Source organism: Panthera pardus, unplaced genomic scaffold (genome assembly GCF_024362965.1).
Source record: "Panthera pardus isolate Hobbes unplaced genomic scaffold, ASM2436296v1 HiC_scaffold_25, whole genome shotgun sequence".
In the NCBI taxonomy this organism is placed as follows: Eukaryota; Metazoa; Chordata; class Mammalia; order Carnivora; family Felidae; genus Panthera; species Panthera pardus.
The window spans coordinates 78,325,443-78,341,448 of record NW_026526821.1 but is presented as its reverse complement, the minus strand read 5'-3'; positions in this window follow the sequence as shown (position 1 = coordinate 78,341,448).

Here is a 16,006-nt window from a genome sequence, read left to right as displayed (position 1 = left end):
ACAATATACTGTAATAAAAGTTATGTGAATGTGGTCTCTCAAAACAGCTTAAGTGTGTACTCAACCTTCTTGTGATGACGTGAGATGATAAAATGTCTATGTGATGAGATGAAGTGAAAATTTTGAGGCGTTGTGACTTAGCATTAGGCTACTATTTTTCCTTCTGACCATAGGTCAGAGGGAGGATTATCTGCTTACAGACCAAGGTTGAGCGTGGGTAACTGAAACCATGGCAGACAAAACTGCAGATAGCGAGGGAGGGGGGAGAACTACTGTACCAGCAAACTAGGGCAGATAGTTGGGCTGATTCCTAACCTGTCAACTCAGCAACTCAAAAAGCTACAAGCTAGGAGGTTTAGTATCCCTATCCACTGTGTTCATTTCCTGACCTTAGGACGTTTAGTCACAGAACATTTCTGGAAGGGAAAGCCCGGGACATTTTTAGTCTATATAGGACATGTAGCCAGTGGGGCCATATCTGTGGGCTATATTTCAGGATAGGAAAGATTTATGTCAGAGAAGTCAAAGCCTCCTACGGCTCACACTTCTGGTATTAGTTCTTGTTTTAAAGTACCGAAAAAAAAATGAAATAAAAATTAAGATCAGCCAAAGCAAACGTAGAAAAGTAACATGGAACAGAGATATAATGAAACAGGGTGCTGTCGGAAAAAACCACCAGACGCCGAATAGAAGGGAGGCAAGATTTTATTCACAGCCAGGCCAAACATGATCTCCTAATCTTAAGGAGGAAAGTGCAGAGAACGGTCCCGAACAAAGGCAGCAGTGAGCTTATATGGATTTTAGCAAGTCAGCATACGTCATTATTTGGTTAACCAATTACAATTTACAACATTTCATGGTAGCCAATTATATTGTGACACACAGATGTTAGTTTTGGCAGGAACCTATCAATTTAAAGGTCTTTGTCCTAAGAGGGTTTAAAATGACCAATCATAGTTAGACTTCTGAGATTCTGTAGGGCCCCGAGTACGTGACTTTTTACCTGTTGGTCTTGCCTAGGCCAGATCTTGGCAGAGGGGGTGGGGGAGCGTTTTGCATCCTAATTTATCTATTTAGCAAGCAGGTGAGGTCACAGAAGCGAGATAGGGCCATTAGTAATTTCTGATAAAACTAATAGAGAACTACATAAGCCTTTTATCTCAACTATTCATGAAAGGTGAGTTTAAGCCGAACTTATATACAATTATATATACAATTAGCGTTCTGATATCTTATAAGTTGACCTATTACATATAAAATGACCAGAATAGGCAAATCTATAGTGACTGAAAGTTGACTAGGTGTTCCCTAGGGTTGGAGGCAGAAGGCTAGGGGGACCTGGGGACTGACTGATTGTGGTGATGATTACAAACTCTGAATATACGAAAAGACTTTGCATTGTTATTTTATTTTATTTTATTTTATTTTATTTTATTTTATTTTATTTTATATTTTTATTTTAGAGAGAGAGCATGCAGGGGAGAGGGGCAGAGGGAGAGAGAGGGAGAGAGAGAGAATCTCAAGCAGGCTCCACGTTCAGTGCAGAGCCTGATGCAGGGCTCGATCCCACGAGCCTGGGATCATGACCTGAGCCCAAATCAAGAACTGGATGCTCAACTGACTGAGTCACCCAGGTGCCCTGCATTGTATACTTTAAATGGGTGAATTATATCTCAACGAAGCTATTGTATATTAAAAAAATAACATGAGAAAAAAGCTTATGTAAAATTAAAACATTAAAATCAATCCTCTTGATCACAACTAAAATGTTTTTACTGATGCTTAGAAATCCCCTTGGCTAAATGAGAAGATAATGCTGAGATTCTTCTAGGGCAGGGTTTAGCACACTTTTATTCTTTTTCAAACTTTAGCAAACTTTTATTCTTTTTCAAACTTTTTCTGTAAAAGGCCAGACAGAAATTATTTCAGGCTTTCTTTGCAGGCCAAGAGGCAAAATGGTGGATAGTATGTAGCTACTCATATAATGAAAGAGAAAACAGATTTCTGCACATTTTAAAATGATGAAATTAAAAATATAATAATTGAGCAGAATTTTTGTGTCATATAGGTCTATTAATGAAAATAATTCTTTTTTGGAGATAACATTTCATTTAACTGAGGTTCAAAGTTAATATTCTCTATCATCAAATTGATAACAAATGTTCCGAGAAAAAAAGTTCTTAGTTCTTGGGCCATATAAAAACAGGCAGTGAGCTGGATTTGGCCCATAGGCCATATTTTTGACAATTCCTGCTTTAGAGACCTATATTTCTAAAGTCTGGCTTATTAGTTTCCTAGGGCTTCTGTAACAGAGTACCACAAACTGGGTAGCTTAAAACAACACAAATTTATTATCTCACAGTTCTGGAGGCCAGAAATCTGAAATCAATATTGCAGGGCCATGCTCCCTCCAAAGGCTCTGGGGGAGAATACTTCCTTATCTCTTCCAGCATCTGGTAGCCCTAGGTGTTCCTTGGGCAATAGCACTCTAATCCCTGCCTCTGTCTTCATGTGGCCATCTTCCCTCTGTATCTGTCTGTATTTCTTCTCCTGTTCTTATAGGGACACCAGTCATACACTAATTCAGTGTGACCTTATTTAACTAGATACCTTTGCAACGACCCTATTTTCAAATAAGATCACATTCACTGGTATTGGGGGTTAGGACTTGGACATATCTTTTTGGGGGGAACACAATTTAACCCACAACAGCAGAGGACTTGACAGAGAGCTCTGGAGGATCCTAGGGTCAAAGGTCTTCCTTGCATTTGTAAAACTGGAGCATGTAGCACTACCCTTCTTGATGACCACAGCTCCAAACACTTGGACACTATTTTTTTGTTGTTTTAAGGCTCCTAGATACTAGTTTAGTGCTTTCATTAAAACATATGTCACTTGATGGACACCTAGGTGGCTGTGTTAAGTGTCTAACTCTTGATTTCAGCTCAGGTCATGATCTCACAGTGGCAGGGTCTAGCCCCACATAGAGCTCTCTGCTGAGCATGGAGCCTGCTCAAGATTCTCTCTCTCTCTCTCTCTCAAAAGAAAAAAAAGGAAAGAAAAGAAAAGAAAAAAATGTCACTTGGGATGACTGGCTGGCTCAGTCAGTGAAGCATGTGACTCCTGATTTCTAGGTCATGAGTTTGAGTCCCATGCTGGACCTAGAGCTTACTTAAAAAAATAAAGACAAAAAAAAAAAAAGTCACTTACTATTAGCCAAAGGACTAGAATTCATTCTATACTAGAATGAATGTTTCTTAGCTATTTTGAACTTCCTGGAAGCTTCACGATACATCTGAGACTAGAAAGTGGGAAAATTTTTGTCTCTTTAGTGTGTTTATACCTTAAAACCTTTAAAAAAAGGTATTATTATGGTCCAGTCAAGAGTTAATGGTGTCTTATACCAAGGTTGTAGCAAATGGAAAGAGGATCTTCAGTATTTGAAAGTTTGTGCATTTAAGGGTGAAGAAGGTGTCAAGAATGACTTTCTGGTTTCTAGCAACTGGGAAGAGAGGAGAATGAAATAAGGAACATTGGAAGTTTGGGGTAGAAAGATGTAGGTCTTGAGTTTGTCATGGATATGTTTGTTCTGAGCAGCTTGCTAAACAATACAGTTTTCTATATGGAGCTGAAACTGGAGATATAATTTGAGAGTGGTTGTTGGGATTTAAGGGGACCCAAGAATAATGCTCCCTATCTTATGAGTTCAGAGCAACAGACAAAATCCCAGCTTTTTAATTGGTTAAATTGTATTGTACAATACAGCTTTGATCAGTAGACAAAACAAGGCTTTACAATTTTTTTTTTTTACATTTCTTTATTTAGAGACAGAGCACAAGTGGGGGAAGAGCAGAGAGAGAATGAGACACAGAATCCAAAGCAGGCTCCAGGCCCCAAGCTTTCAGCACAGAGCCCAATGTGGGGCTCGAACCCACAAACAGTGAGATCATGACCTGAGCCGAAGTAGGATGCCCAACCGACTGAGCCACCCAGGAGCCCCAAAACTGGGCTTTTTAATATCCTCCCCCTGAATTTAACCTATTGGCCTCCAACAGCAAACCTCCATATTGCAGAAACAGAGCCTGGCCTAATAAGATTGTGTCATGTGAGAAAAAGGACTGTGTTCCTGCTGCAGGGGCGACAGATCTATACAGAAAGAGAGAAAGAGAGAAGAGGAGAGACACCCAAGCTGTGCATGAGTCACTCCTCCTGGGGGAAGGACTGAGTATTTCAGCAGGAAACAAATGGTATACTCAAAGAGGTAATTGAGGGGAATATAGCAAAGGGATTATTAACTGAGGCGTGGGCAAGATTAATGGAACCAACAAGGGATGTAGAAACATCCAGGAACTACGTACAGGGAAATTCTAGTGGGGATCAGGGAAGGGAGCTCTTACCAGAACTCAGCAAGAGCTCTAGCTAAGGAAGAGATGCCGTCCAACAGGAATGTGGCTGAGGAAAGGAGCCAGTGCCAAAACTGGCTCTGACTGCCCCAGGGTGAGGTTAGGCTGTGGGGGAAGATAAATATCCTGCCTACTTGCTCTTCCCACCATCTGAACTCTGTCCCATTGACCCACAGGAAACTAGTGGACTATAATGACCGGGGAATGCAATGTGTAGCAGTCAGCCTGCCCAGGCACAGAGGGCAGAAAAGGGTGGGGAATAGGCAATCAGAAAATAACCAGCATGGGGGCTCCTGGGTGGCTCAGTTGGTTAAGCATCTGAGTTCGGCTCAGGTTGTGATCTCATGGGTCATTGAGTTTGAGCCCCGCATCGGGGTCCGGGCTCTCTGGGATTCTCTCTCTCTCCTGCTCTCTCTTTCTCTGCCTGCCTTAAAATAAATAAGTAAACTTAAAAACATAACCAGCATGTTGTTAGTAAGGGCTAGAGAGAGGGCAAGAGGTGTCACTGTACAGTTCAGTCCTGGCAGTGAACTTCCCTGAGGTGAGGATTAGAAACCTGTTGTTCTGCTCCCACCTTTAGGAGGCTAACCTCAATACGTGCACCCTACCATCCACTGCTCCTTTGGGTTCCTCCTTCAACCATTGCTGGGTAATTTAGCCTTTACTCCAAGAAGGCTCTGAAATGGAAGCAGAATAGTTCTTTAAATGCCCACTGCACCTAGCGTGAAAAGAAAAGGACTATCCTCATTTTTCACCTAGGGTGAAAAGAAAATTCCTATCTCATATTTGTTCAGCTGTTTTGTCCAACAGGTTTACCAGAAGATATGCAATGGGATCAAATGACAATATAAATATATGACAATGTGATGTTTGACAGTGATGCAATACCAATGAAATGGAAATGTCCCAAATAACCTTTTTCCATTACATTGTTTCAGTAATACTAAGATGTGAAACATTTTTTTTTCACATTTTAACCTCTCTAAAATTGGGAGTCATATTATAGTCTCATCCACCAGGCAGCTGTTATGATGGTGGTGCCATCACCTGCCATATGCATCAAACCTGGCAGAATGGATATCAGCAACTTAGAAGAAAACCCAGCAGATAGAGCAGAGCATTGTTATAAAATTCTCCATCACCAGTGCTCTTGATGGCACAGAGAGTGACACCATCAGATATTACATGGGCCACTCTGATTTTAAAAGTGGCTCAGCCATAGAGACAGAAGGTAAATTAGTGGTTGCAGAGGTAGGAGTGTGGGGAGAGTGGACTGGAGAATGACTGCTTATGGGCACAGGGTTTCCTTTTGGGGTGATAGAAATGTTCTGGCATAGGTAATGGTGACAGTGGACAACTTTGTGAGTATACAAAAGACCATTCAATTGTATACTTTATAACGGTGAATTTTGTGGTATGTGAATGATATCTCAATTTTTTTAAAAAGTGACTCAACATATTGGGGGAAGCTAGGTAATGGATATAATACTTTTGTGCTATGTTTGCAAGTTATTCTTCATCCAAAGTTATTTCACAATAAAAAGCTTGAAGGGGCACCTGGGTGGCTCATTCGGTTAAGTGTCTGACTTCAGATCAGGTCATGATCTCACTGCTTGTGAGTTTGAGCCCCGCGTTGGGCTCTGTGCTGCCAGCTCAGAGCCTGGAGCCTGCCTGGATTCTGTGTTTCCCTCTCTCTGCTCCTCCCCTGCTTGCACTCTGTCTCTCTCTCTCTCAAAAATAAATAAACATTAAAAAAATTTTAAAGCTTGAAAAAATTTGGAGGGGGGAATACTGTATAAAATGGAGGTCTTATTTAAAAAATCTGTATGCCTGGGTGTCTGGGTGCCTGGGTGGCTCAGTCAGTTAAGCATATGACTCTTGATTTAGGCTCAGGTTATGATCCCAGGGTCATGGGATTGAGCTCCATGTTAAGCCACACATGGGCAGCTCAGAGCCTGCTTGAGATTCTCTCCCTCTCTCTTAGCCGCTCCCCTGCACTCATTTGCAAGTGTGTGTTCTCTCTCTCTTTCTCTCTTTCAAAATAAATAAACTTTAAAAAGAAATTTAAAATTTTTTTAAATGAAAAAAATCTGTATGCAGAGTATGTTATAGACTTGTGTGAACCCTTAAGAAAAAAGTGAAAAGATATTCAATAAAAGCTCTTTTCCAACTCTGAAAACAAACATGATTCAGAATATTTGGATTCTGAATATAAAGAGCTTCTAAGAATACTTTAAGTTATTTTGCTCATATTTTCCTTTTTATGTATGCACAAGAACAACATATGGTAAAAATCTATGTCTAAGTCAGTCTAAAAGAGCTTGTTAAGTAAGTATAAAATCAACATTTTAAGTGACAAGTGTTGTGTTAAAGTTTAAATTGGCAGTTTCTCCCCCTTTCTTGGTGGTATTTCGATGTTATGAAATATAGTATTCTGTTCCCAAAGAGGAATAAAAGCTCCCAAACCAAATCTCCTTGCTCTTGTAAGATAAAGAGCAGATATGGAAGTACACAGCTATCTGGTACACAGACTCGTTCTGGTCAGCCTCAGCCCAGGGGCTTCACTCAGTGCCTGAGAAGTGAGGGGTCCCTCCATGGCTGCATCCAAAGTCTCTTATATATTCCACTTTTGGGGTCCAAAGGGTTACAGGACATAGAAGGCTACCCCAGCACCAGCCCCACCCACACGTGAGAAACTTAGAAAACCTGAGCAAATCTGCTGGGCCCTGTAGCATTTAGACCAGCTGTATCAGCCCTGATTCTGGGTTGTGAGCTGTAGAACTGACTCTGCCTGATGTAAGTAGAGAAGGAATTGATTGACAGTTCTTTGGAAAGGCGGGGAAATTGCAGGGAAGACTGGAAAACCTGGCTTTGAGTAGTGTGACCTGTGAAGTGTCCCCGTGAAAGCACTGTTGATGGGAACAGAGCTTTGCACCCACTTTCATGGGGAGTTCTCTGCCAGGCCCACATCTGTACATCACTGACTTTGGATTCAAAGTTCTGGGCCTTGGTCACATGGCCGCACCCTTGCCATGTGGCTGTAGGGAAGCTGGGAAATTGTGTAAATGGCATTTTCTGCTTCTACAAAAGGAGATAGACTCTGCCTCCCATCAAGACTCTTAGGGAGGGGGGAGAGGTCAGCAGATGATGGGCAGCCAAAATCATGATGAATATCTACTTCAATCAAAATAAAGTTCTTTTTTTTAAGTTTATTTATTTATTTTGAGAGAGAGAGAGAGAAAGCATGAGTAGGGGAAGAACAGAGAGAGGGAAAGAGAGAGAGAATCCCAAGCAGGCTGTGCACTGTCAGTATAGAGCCTGATGTGGGGCCGAAATCATGAACTTCAGGGCCATGTCCAGGACTGAAGTCGGATGCTTAACCGACCGAGCCACCCAGGTGCCCCAAAATCAAGTTCTTAGAATCTCAGAACAGACACATAGTACTGGCACCAGCTGAAAGCCCTGACAGAGTATAGCAATATCTGAGGGAAGAAAGGAAAACTGAGAAAACATGAAAGAGTGAAATAAAATCTTGCCGATATCAGGCTTATCTTGCATGCGTCTCAGTCTATATGGGAGTTTTCTGTAGTTCTTGACCTGTGGACTTCTTAGTGTTGGGAGAAGTCTTTCATCAAGAGGTTAATTATGGCCTGGGTTTACCATATCATATCTAGAAATTGTAACCTTTTCACCCCCTTGAAAAATTTAGTAATTTTTAATGATGCTCCGAAATTTGCTAGAAGCTCCTTTCTTCCCCATTCTGTATATTTTAAAATCCCTAATTTCTATTTCCCCTTGTCTCTGTCAAACCAAGGACACAGCCACATTTCTTCTTATGAGCAATCATTGCAATGGTATACTGATAAGCAGGCTCTCTGGAGGGAAGAAAAAAGAAAGAGATCCTGATTTATAGCATTTGCCAATTTCCTCGGTGTAAGTACTCCTACCATGGAAGATTTCAAGCTACCAAAGCTGTGCCTTGCAAAATCCCTGAATATTTATCAGCTTTCCTGAGCCCCTAAAAGCCACTGCCTCTTTCCTGGAATGTCTCTACTACCTGCCTCCTGAAGCAGTTTTCCTACTTATTTAATCTGGACAATCATTCATAGTGGATTTCTCAACCAAAGCTGCTGTTGAATATATGTTCCATGAGGGCAGAGGTCTTTGTTCAAGCTGTCTTCCCAGAACCTAGGACATACCTGGCACATGGAGGGTCTCAGCACATATTTGTGGTGATGGTTCTGAGGATCTTCTCTGAGGCTGGTGAGGACAACCCCTCCACCATGTGCTAGTCCACAGAGCATTGCCTTTCTCTCAGGTATTAAAGCTGTGTCAAAGGCAGCAGAGACTGTCCTGTCTTTTTCTGCGAAGTGCGACACATCTCTCATTTATCCATCTGCCTCTGTCATTCCACTTCTCTTTTTAGGAAGACTCAGCCATGTTTTTAACATTTTAACTTGCTTCTTAAGTTGATCATTGCCTTCCTTATCATGTCAGCCAAGCACTGTATTGATTAGTGTTTTCCTCTTTCTTTCCCTTTGCTTTTGAATCAAGACATTTGTTTTCCTGATACATTCCTTAGATTCTGTCTTGTGGGGTCCACCACAGTGAACAATTTGAAGTTATGAAGTTTTGAGCCTGCCAGAAACATGGCTGATGATACTGGTCTTGTCCTCCTTTATTTATTCTTCGTGGGTAGGTGTTCTTTCATGGCTGTCGATACTAGCCTAGACGGGTATCTAACCTAGGCTGGGACTCTATCTACCACTGCCCTGGCTGGTTTGCGTGCAGTTCATTTCATCTTCCTGTGCCTTTCCTGAAAGCCCTCCTCCAGAAGTTCCCGGGTATGTTCCCTCAAGGCACATGCCACGTCTGAATCGTCTCCTATAATAATTGAGCCACTGGAAAGCTCACTGGTAATGCTAGAAGCATTCTGGGCCCATCTTCCCAGACCTCTCCCCTCAAATGTGGCCACTGTTGCATGACTACCTATCATAACTGTGGCAATCTTTAAAAGGTGATTCCCCAATTAAACTTATTGTTGACTCCTTATCTGACCTTTTAAGAGGGCACTTCTCAAGAGCTTCCTGGAACTGTACTCCCTGGTTAGGGGTGGCAGGGTCTAGATTATTCCAGTCTGTTCTCTGAAATTTTACCTCCTTCTATTAGAAGTTTTTGGATCCTATTTAGTCAACCTTTCTGGTCTAGTAATAACCTAAACAAAAAGGTTTCTAACACCTTCCTTGAGAGTTGTTAGGTCCAGGCATATCTTATTTCACCTTTCTTTCTTTTTTTTTCTTTTAAGGTTTATTTTATTTTTGAGAGAGAGAGAGAGAGGAGAGAGCATGCATACAAGTGGGGGAGGGGCAGAAAGAGGGAGACAGGATCAGAAGCAGGCTCTGTGCTGACAGCAGAGAACCTGACATAGGGCTCAGGCCCACAAACCTAGAGATCATGGCCTGAGCCAAAATCGGATGCTCTACTGACAGAGCCACCCAGGTGCCCCTTATTTCACCTTTCATATTGGACTAGCCTGACCTCCATGATCAAAACGTGTCTCTTAAGGAAATCCTTCTCTCTACATGGCAGTGGTGGTAAGGCCCAGTGCTGGATGATCAGAATAGACACTGCCTGCAAACAAGCCAGGCATGTCTCTGGCTGAACTTCAGTCTTCCCCTGCTGACCACCCCCTCCATTATCATCCTGGCTCCTTTATTTATCTTTCTTTCTCCAACTGCTCTGATTCTGGCTTCAAGATCAAAATTTTGTTAAAGAAAAAATTATTCATACCTAATGTTAGAGACTGAATGGTAAGGCAGACTTTATTTAGGTGTAGGGACCACTGCAACGGGGTTTTGCAGTAGGGGAGAGAGATTGGGCTCTATTCAGAATATAGCTTAGGCAAGTGGGAATTTATAGCCAAGGGGCAGGGAGGGGGGTGGTCAGTGGATGGGAAATTACTAAGAGGAAACATCAGGAACAAGGGGGTTCTGGCTGAACCCAGCTCATAGGATTTTTGCTGAAGGCAGGCCAGGGTGACCAGATATCACCTGTGGGCCGAGGAGGATGAGGAACCTGATCAGATATTGAGGTTGGGGTGGGGGTGGTCTGGCTAAACTCACTTAGCAGGATTCTGGTTACAGTTGGACAATGTAGAGATGAACATGGAAGCCCGGAAATCAGGGCCCAGTTGAGAAAAGAGTTCAGAGGAGACTTACTAGAGTTTGGTTAATGAAAGGATCTTTGTTAGTTTCTAAACCAATCCAGCTCCTCCTTGATTCCTACAGACAGCATGTTCCTGGCACAGGCCTTTTATTATTCTTTCTGAGACTAAAAAATAATATTTTTATTAATGCCCCAAAAGATGGCCTGCTACCCATCAAATAAGGCCCTTATTTGAATCTCTGATGAAAGCCATGGCCAGGCTTAGGTAACAAATCTAGAGGACTTTGATCCACGTGGTGGGGTTTGAGGGTGATTCTAGAAGTCTGTAGGTAAGCCATAAGGAACCAGGAGGTTAAATCTACCACAGTTCGCTCTTTGGCCCTAAAACTGGGTTCAGTTCAACACACTAAGAGGAAGAGAATTTGAGGTAGTTGACTTAATGCACCTAAAGCTAGAACGACATAACTAGTACATTCTAACCCTGTGTTCTCAAGTCGTTCTCAGACCAGCCGCATCAGCACCACCTGAGAACTTGTTAGAAATGCTAATTCAAGGGCCTTGACCCAGACCTACTGGGGGCGGGAGCCCAGGAAACTACTTAAACAAGCTCACTAAGATGAGTCAAGAACCACAGTTCTCTCCCAAGTGGCACTTAGCTCCATTTACAGGAAGTTGCATGTGAAACAGCTTCCTTTAGGCTGTTCCTGCCTGAGAAATATGTTAGGAGCAGCAAGAAATTTTCCCAACCACTAATGCCTAAAGAATTTTTTCCACTGGAGCTCTGTATATTTGAAGTGACAGAGAGATTCATCTAATCCCCATGTTGGGTGCACCTGCTTAGGTTTGTAAGTTGCAAAAGCTTGCCCGGCCTGTGTGCACCGAGGTTGCAAAGGCCTGGGTTTGCCATAGCTCTGTGACACCAGTCTCATTAAACTGCTGTGTCTTCAAGCAATCAAGGGCCAAGAAGCCCTGTGCTTATGAAGTACTGACACCTCCTATCCCAGCCACACCCAAAGCACCTAACTCTCTGAGTATATCTTATGTCTCCAAAGCCCCATCTTTGTGCCTGTTCCTCAAGCTTTCCTGGTTTGTGGGCCATATATGGGGCTTGGCGGTGAGGAGGAAACAAATCTAATCCCCTTCATCTGAGTTCAGAACCAACTGAGAAATAGGATCAGACAACCACTAGGGATCAATAGAAGGCTTTTATTGCTGATAAAGTCGAACTGGACAATGTAGCTAGGAATCTGCAGCCATCTCTGGGCTTCCTCATATCTTCACCTTGAGTTGAACCTCCCCACCCCAGTTGCTAGCCTTCTGGTCTGCTGGGGAGATTGCCAGACCCAATCGTGTTGTCACTAGAGTTAGTGCAGCCTTTCCCCACCCTTCCCAATCAGCTCTATTACTTGGTCTTTGGAGGAGAGTGGTAAGTTGTGGGTTGACAGCCAGGACAGGTGTTCCAATACCGTTCCCTCCTGGGGTGAATGGGACGATGAAGGAATAAGGTTTTCCCTGGCTGTTGAAATAATATTTGAGGTCACTGGCACAAAGGAAAGAGCCTAGAATGGGAAGAGGGGATGGTCAGGACTGAGGCTTGAGGAAGGCTCACTTTTAAACATGGTTTCAAGGAGGAAGCCCCAGACAGAGGAGGAGGACCAAGAGCATGTGGTGCCACAGGGGCCAGGGGAAGATCATTTTAAGGAGCGAGTGATCAGCAGGGTCAAACTTTCCTGAGAGGGCCTATAAAATGAGAACAAAAACTGTCCCCTAGATTTAGCCATATGGTGACCTTATTGAAGGGTGGGAAGGGGAACCAAGCTTTGGGGTAGTCTTTGGAGGGTGTTGAGGGGGAGGCTTTTTCAAGACGGACAAAGCTTGTTTGAAAGCTGATGGGAAATGACAGCCTTCTGAGCTTGTGGTTGGGGCAAATAGCTGGTACCCCGTTCTCTAGGCCAGGTACCTTGGGTGGAGTGTTCCATCTGTCTATATGGAGTACCTTTTCCTAATTCACACGAAGATGCAGTGTGAGCTAACAGTAGCCCTGGATGGGAGGATGCTGGTACACAAGAGATGGCATAAAGGATAGTAGGTCACATAGTCACCTGCATAGCTAGGACTAGATGCTGAAGGCTTCTGGCTCCAAGTGCACAGACAGCTCCCAATCCCGCAGGGCAGAAACAAGAAAGTCTCTTCTTCACTTCAAGAGTTTGCCTGTATTTATGCACCTGGATGGCTCAGTAAGTTAAGCATCTGACTTTGGCTTAGGTCATCATCTCACTGCTCGCAAGTTCAAGTCCTGCATCAGGCTCTGTGCTGACAGCTCAGAGCGTGGAGCCTGCTTCAGATACTGTGTCTGCCCCTCCCATGCTCATTCTCTGTGTCTCTCTGTCTCTCAGTAATCAATAAGTGTTTAAAAAATTACCAAAAAAAAGAGTTTGCCTGTATTTTTGGCAATCCTTGATTGTTTTAGCACAAGTTGACCAAGTATTTATTTATTTATTTATCTGGGGGGAGGGATGCAATTTTTTTTTCATTTGACCTTTTTTTTTTTTCATTTGACCATTTTTTTTTTTTTTTTCATTTAAATCCTGATCTGGTAAGAATGATCCGGATCCAATGGTCCTAACCCTCCCTTAGTGACAACCCCTTAGTCCCCGAGAGATCCACACTTTAGATTAATGGTGAGGGGCCTACAAAGGTAACAGACCAGCCTCTGCTTCTCAGGATTGGAGAGTGCTCCCTGGACCAGTTGGTGGTCTCTCCCTACCTTCTACCCCTAGTCTCAGAGCCCATATTCTTTAAGAGCTGGTCTTTAGATGTAATTTTTATAACCATGGACTTAACCCCTTTTTATAATATCTTACTTTTTCAATTAAATTCTTTCTAACTTTGACATAACAGAAATATTACCATCAGAGACTTCTTAATGATAAGCTTCCTTCTGCTAGTTCCACATTCTTCTAGTCTCCTAAACCATTTATCATATGCCCACATATCTGGAAAATAAAAATAAGTACACTTGGGAGAGAGAATTTGGCAATTTTGCTAAGATCTCATGGGTCTCTTAGTATTTGTTTTCCTTCTTAACATGTGTTTCCTGTAATATAAATAAAATTCCATAAATAAAAATATATTACTACAAAGGTATGTTTAGTTTACATTAAAATTTAAATCTCTTTTTGAAGGAAAAGAATTAGGATTGATGCTAAAAGTTTATTATTTTTTAATTTTTTAATTAAAAAAATGTTTTAAGTTTATTTATTTTCAGAGAGACAGAGACAGTGTGAGTGGGGAAGGTGTAGAGAGGGTCAGAGAGAGAGAATCCCTAGCAGACTCCAAGCGCCAAACTCACAAACCATGAGATCATGACCTGAGCTGAAATCAAGAGTCAGATGCTTAACTGACTGAGCCATCCAGGCACCCTAAAAGTTTATTTTAAGTTGGCCTCTGGATAATTTAAATATGTAAGTCATTTCTCTCTCTCTGTCTCTCTGTCTCTGTCTGTCTCTCTCTCTCTCTCTCTCACACACACACACACACAGCAATCCTATTAAACGGCCAGATTTTATTTTATTTATTTTCTTTTATTTTTTTTAACGTTTATTTATTTTTGAGACAGAGAGAGACAGAGCATGAATGGGGGCGGGGCAGAGAGAGAGGGAGACACAGAATCGGAAGCAGGCTCCAGGCTCTGAGCCATCAGCCCAGAGCCCCACGCGGGGCTCGAATTCACGGACTGCGAGATCGTGACCTGAGCTGAAGTCGGACGCTTAACCGACTGAGCCATCCAGGTGCCCCTAAACAGCCAGATTTTAAAAGTCTAACTTTGTATACTGTAATTGGGAGTCAATTAGACAACAATTTTAAGTTAATGAAAATCTACCCATACATATTTTTGGTGTTCAAAGGTAAGTGGAATGACAATAGAAAGAATAGGAAATGTTTAAATGGAAGAGATAACTGGAATATGCAAGATAAAAATGATCAAAATTACTGTGCATGAGTGGGAGTTGGACTAAACGGGTAAGGGGCATTAAGGAATCTATTCCTAAAATCATTGTTGCATCATATGCTAACTAACTTGGATATAAATTAAAAAAATAAATACATTATTAATAAAATTTAAAAAAGTTACTGTGCATGGAGTAGCCAGAAACTTAAAAATGGACTGTTTCCCAAGAATAAGTAAGTACAGAAACATTGCTCTATCTACTGTATAAAATATACCAAGCTCTTTTTTAGCAGATAAAATATTACATTGGATGTAATAGACTTCAAAACAGCATGAGAACAATAAAACTGCCTGGACTTATTTGCAGATGAAGATAATTCTAATGAGATTTTGGCCTCTCCTTTGGGATCCAAGGTGGAGTCTTTGCAAATCCATTCCAGGGTCAACAGGGTCTTGTGGCAGTTTTAATGTGGTTCTATTCTTCTGAGGTCTAGGAGGTTGCTGACTAGGTCTAGGGACACGGAAGATACATGATCACTTCAAAGAGACATAATGGGTCCATGCAGAGGAATGATCTCTTGGTTCAGGCATGGCTGGACACAAGGCTTTTGCACCCAAAGATAAAGAGAGAGGAACCAGGATGGCCCCCTCTACATACAAAATACTTGTTAATATAGTAGAATGTTTGCCAGTGGGGATGAGAGGCGTGGAGTAGGGAATGGAGAGGAAATGCAAGAAATACATAAATAAAACAAGATTGGCTCTTTACCACCCAATGATATAGTAATGATGATGATAACATGTAATGAGCTGGGGAGTATGATTAGTAGTTCAATTAAAAAAATACATTATACTTACATAGATAAAGTACGCCCAAGGTTACTTATAAAATCGTTTTGTTTTGAGTGTCTTTTCACTTTCCACTCACCTGCTTTCCCATTCCTTTTCTCCTGACTTTCCTTTACCCCTCTTTTGGGCTGGTCGCCTGGCTGTCCAGGGGCCCCTCAATGTGTGCAGCTCTGCAGGAAGCATCTCATGCTGGGCACATGAGATGTGCCCTCTTCTCCCTCCCTCATACTTCTCTGTCTTTTCCTTCACTCCCCAGAACTGGGAAACGTAACCCTTAGACCCAAACAAGAGGGGCCCTGCACTGAACCCTGTGCTTTAGAGGGCTGCTCCTGCCCTGCCTTTCCCCATGGGGTTAGGAATCCTTAGGGCTGAAGGCACATGCTCTTTTCCTATCCCAGAGCCTATGCTCTCCTTCTAGAGCACATTCTGGGAACCTGAGGCCCCGAAGAGCCCCAGGTCTCTTTCAGGCCTTTTCCAAATATGGGTCCTCTTGAGAAAAGACTGTGCCCAGCTGTCTGGGGAGGTGAACAGGACTCAGAGGTGCACACTGGGATGTCCACATGCATGTGCAGGAGGCCCTTGTGGTGTGGGATGGAGCCAGGATGGGAGAAGGGAAGCCGTGCACCTGGGGCCTGGG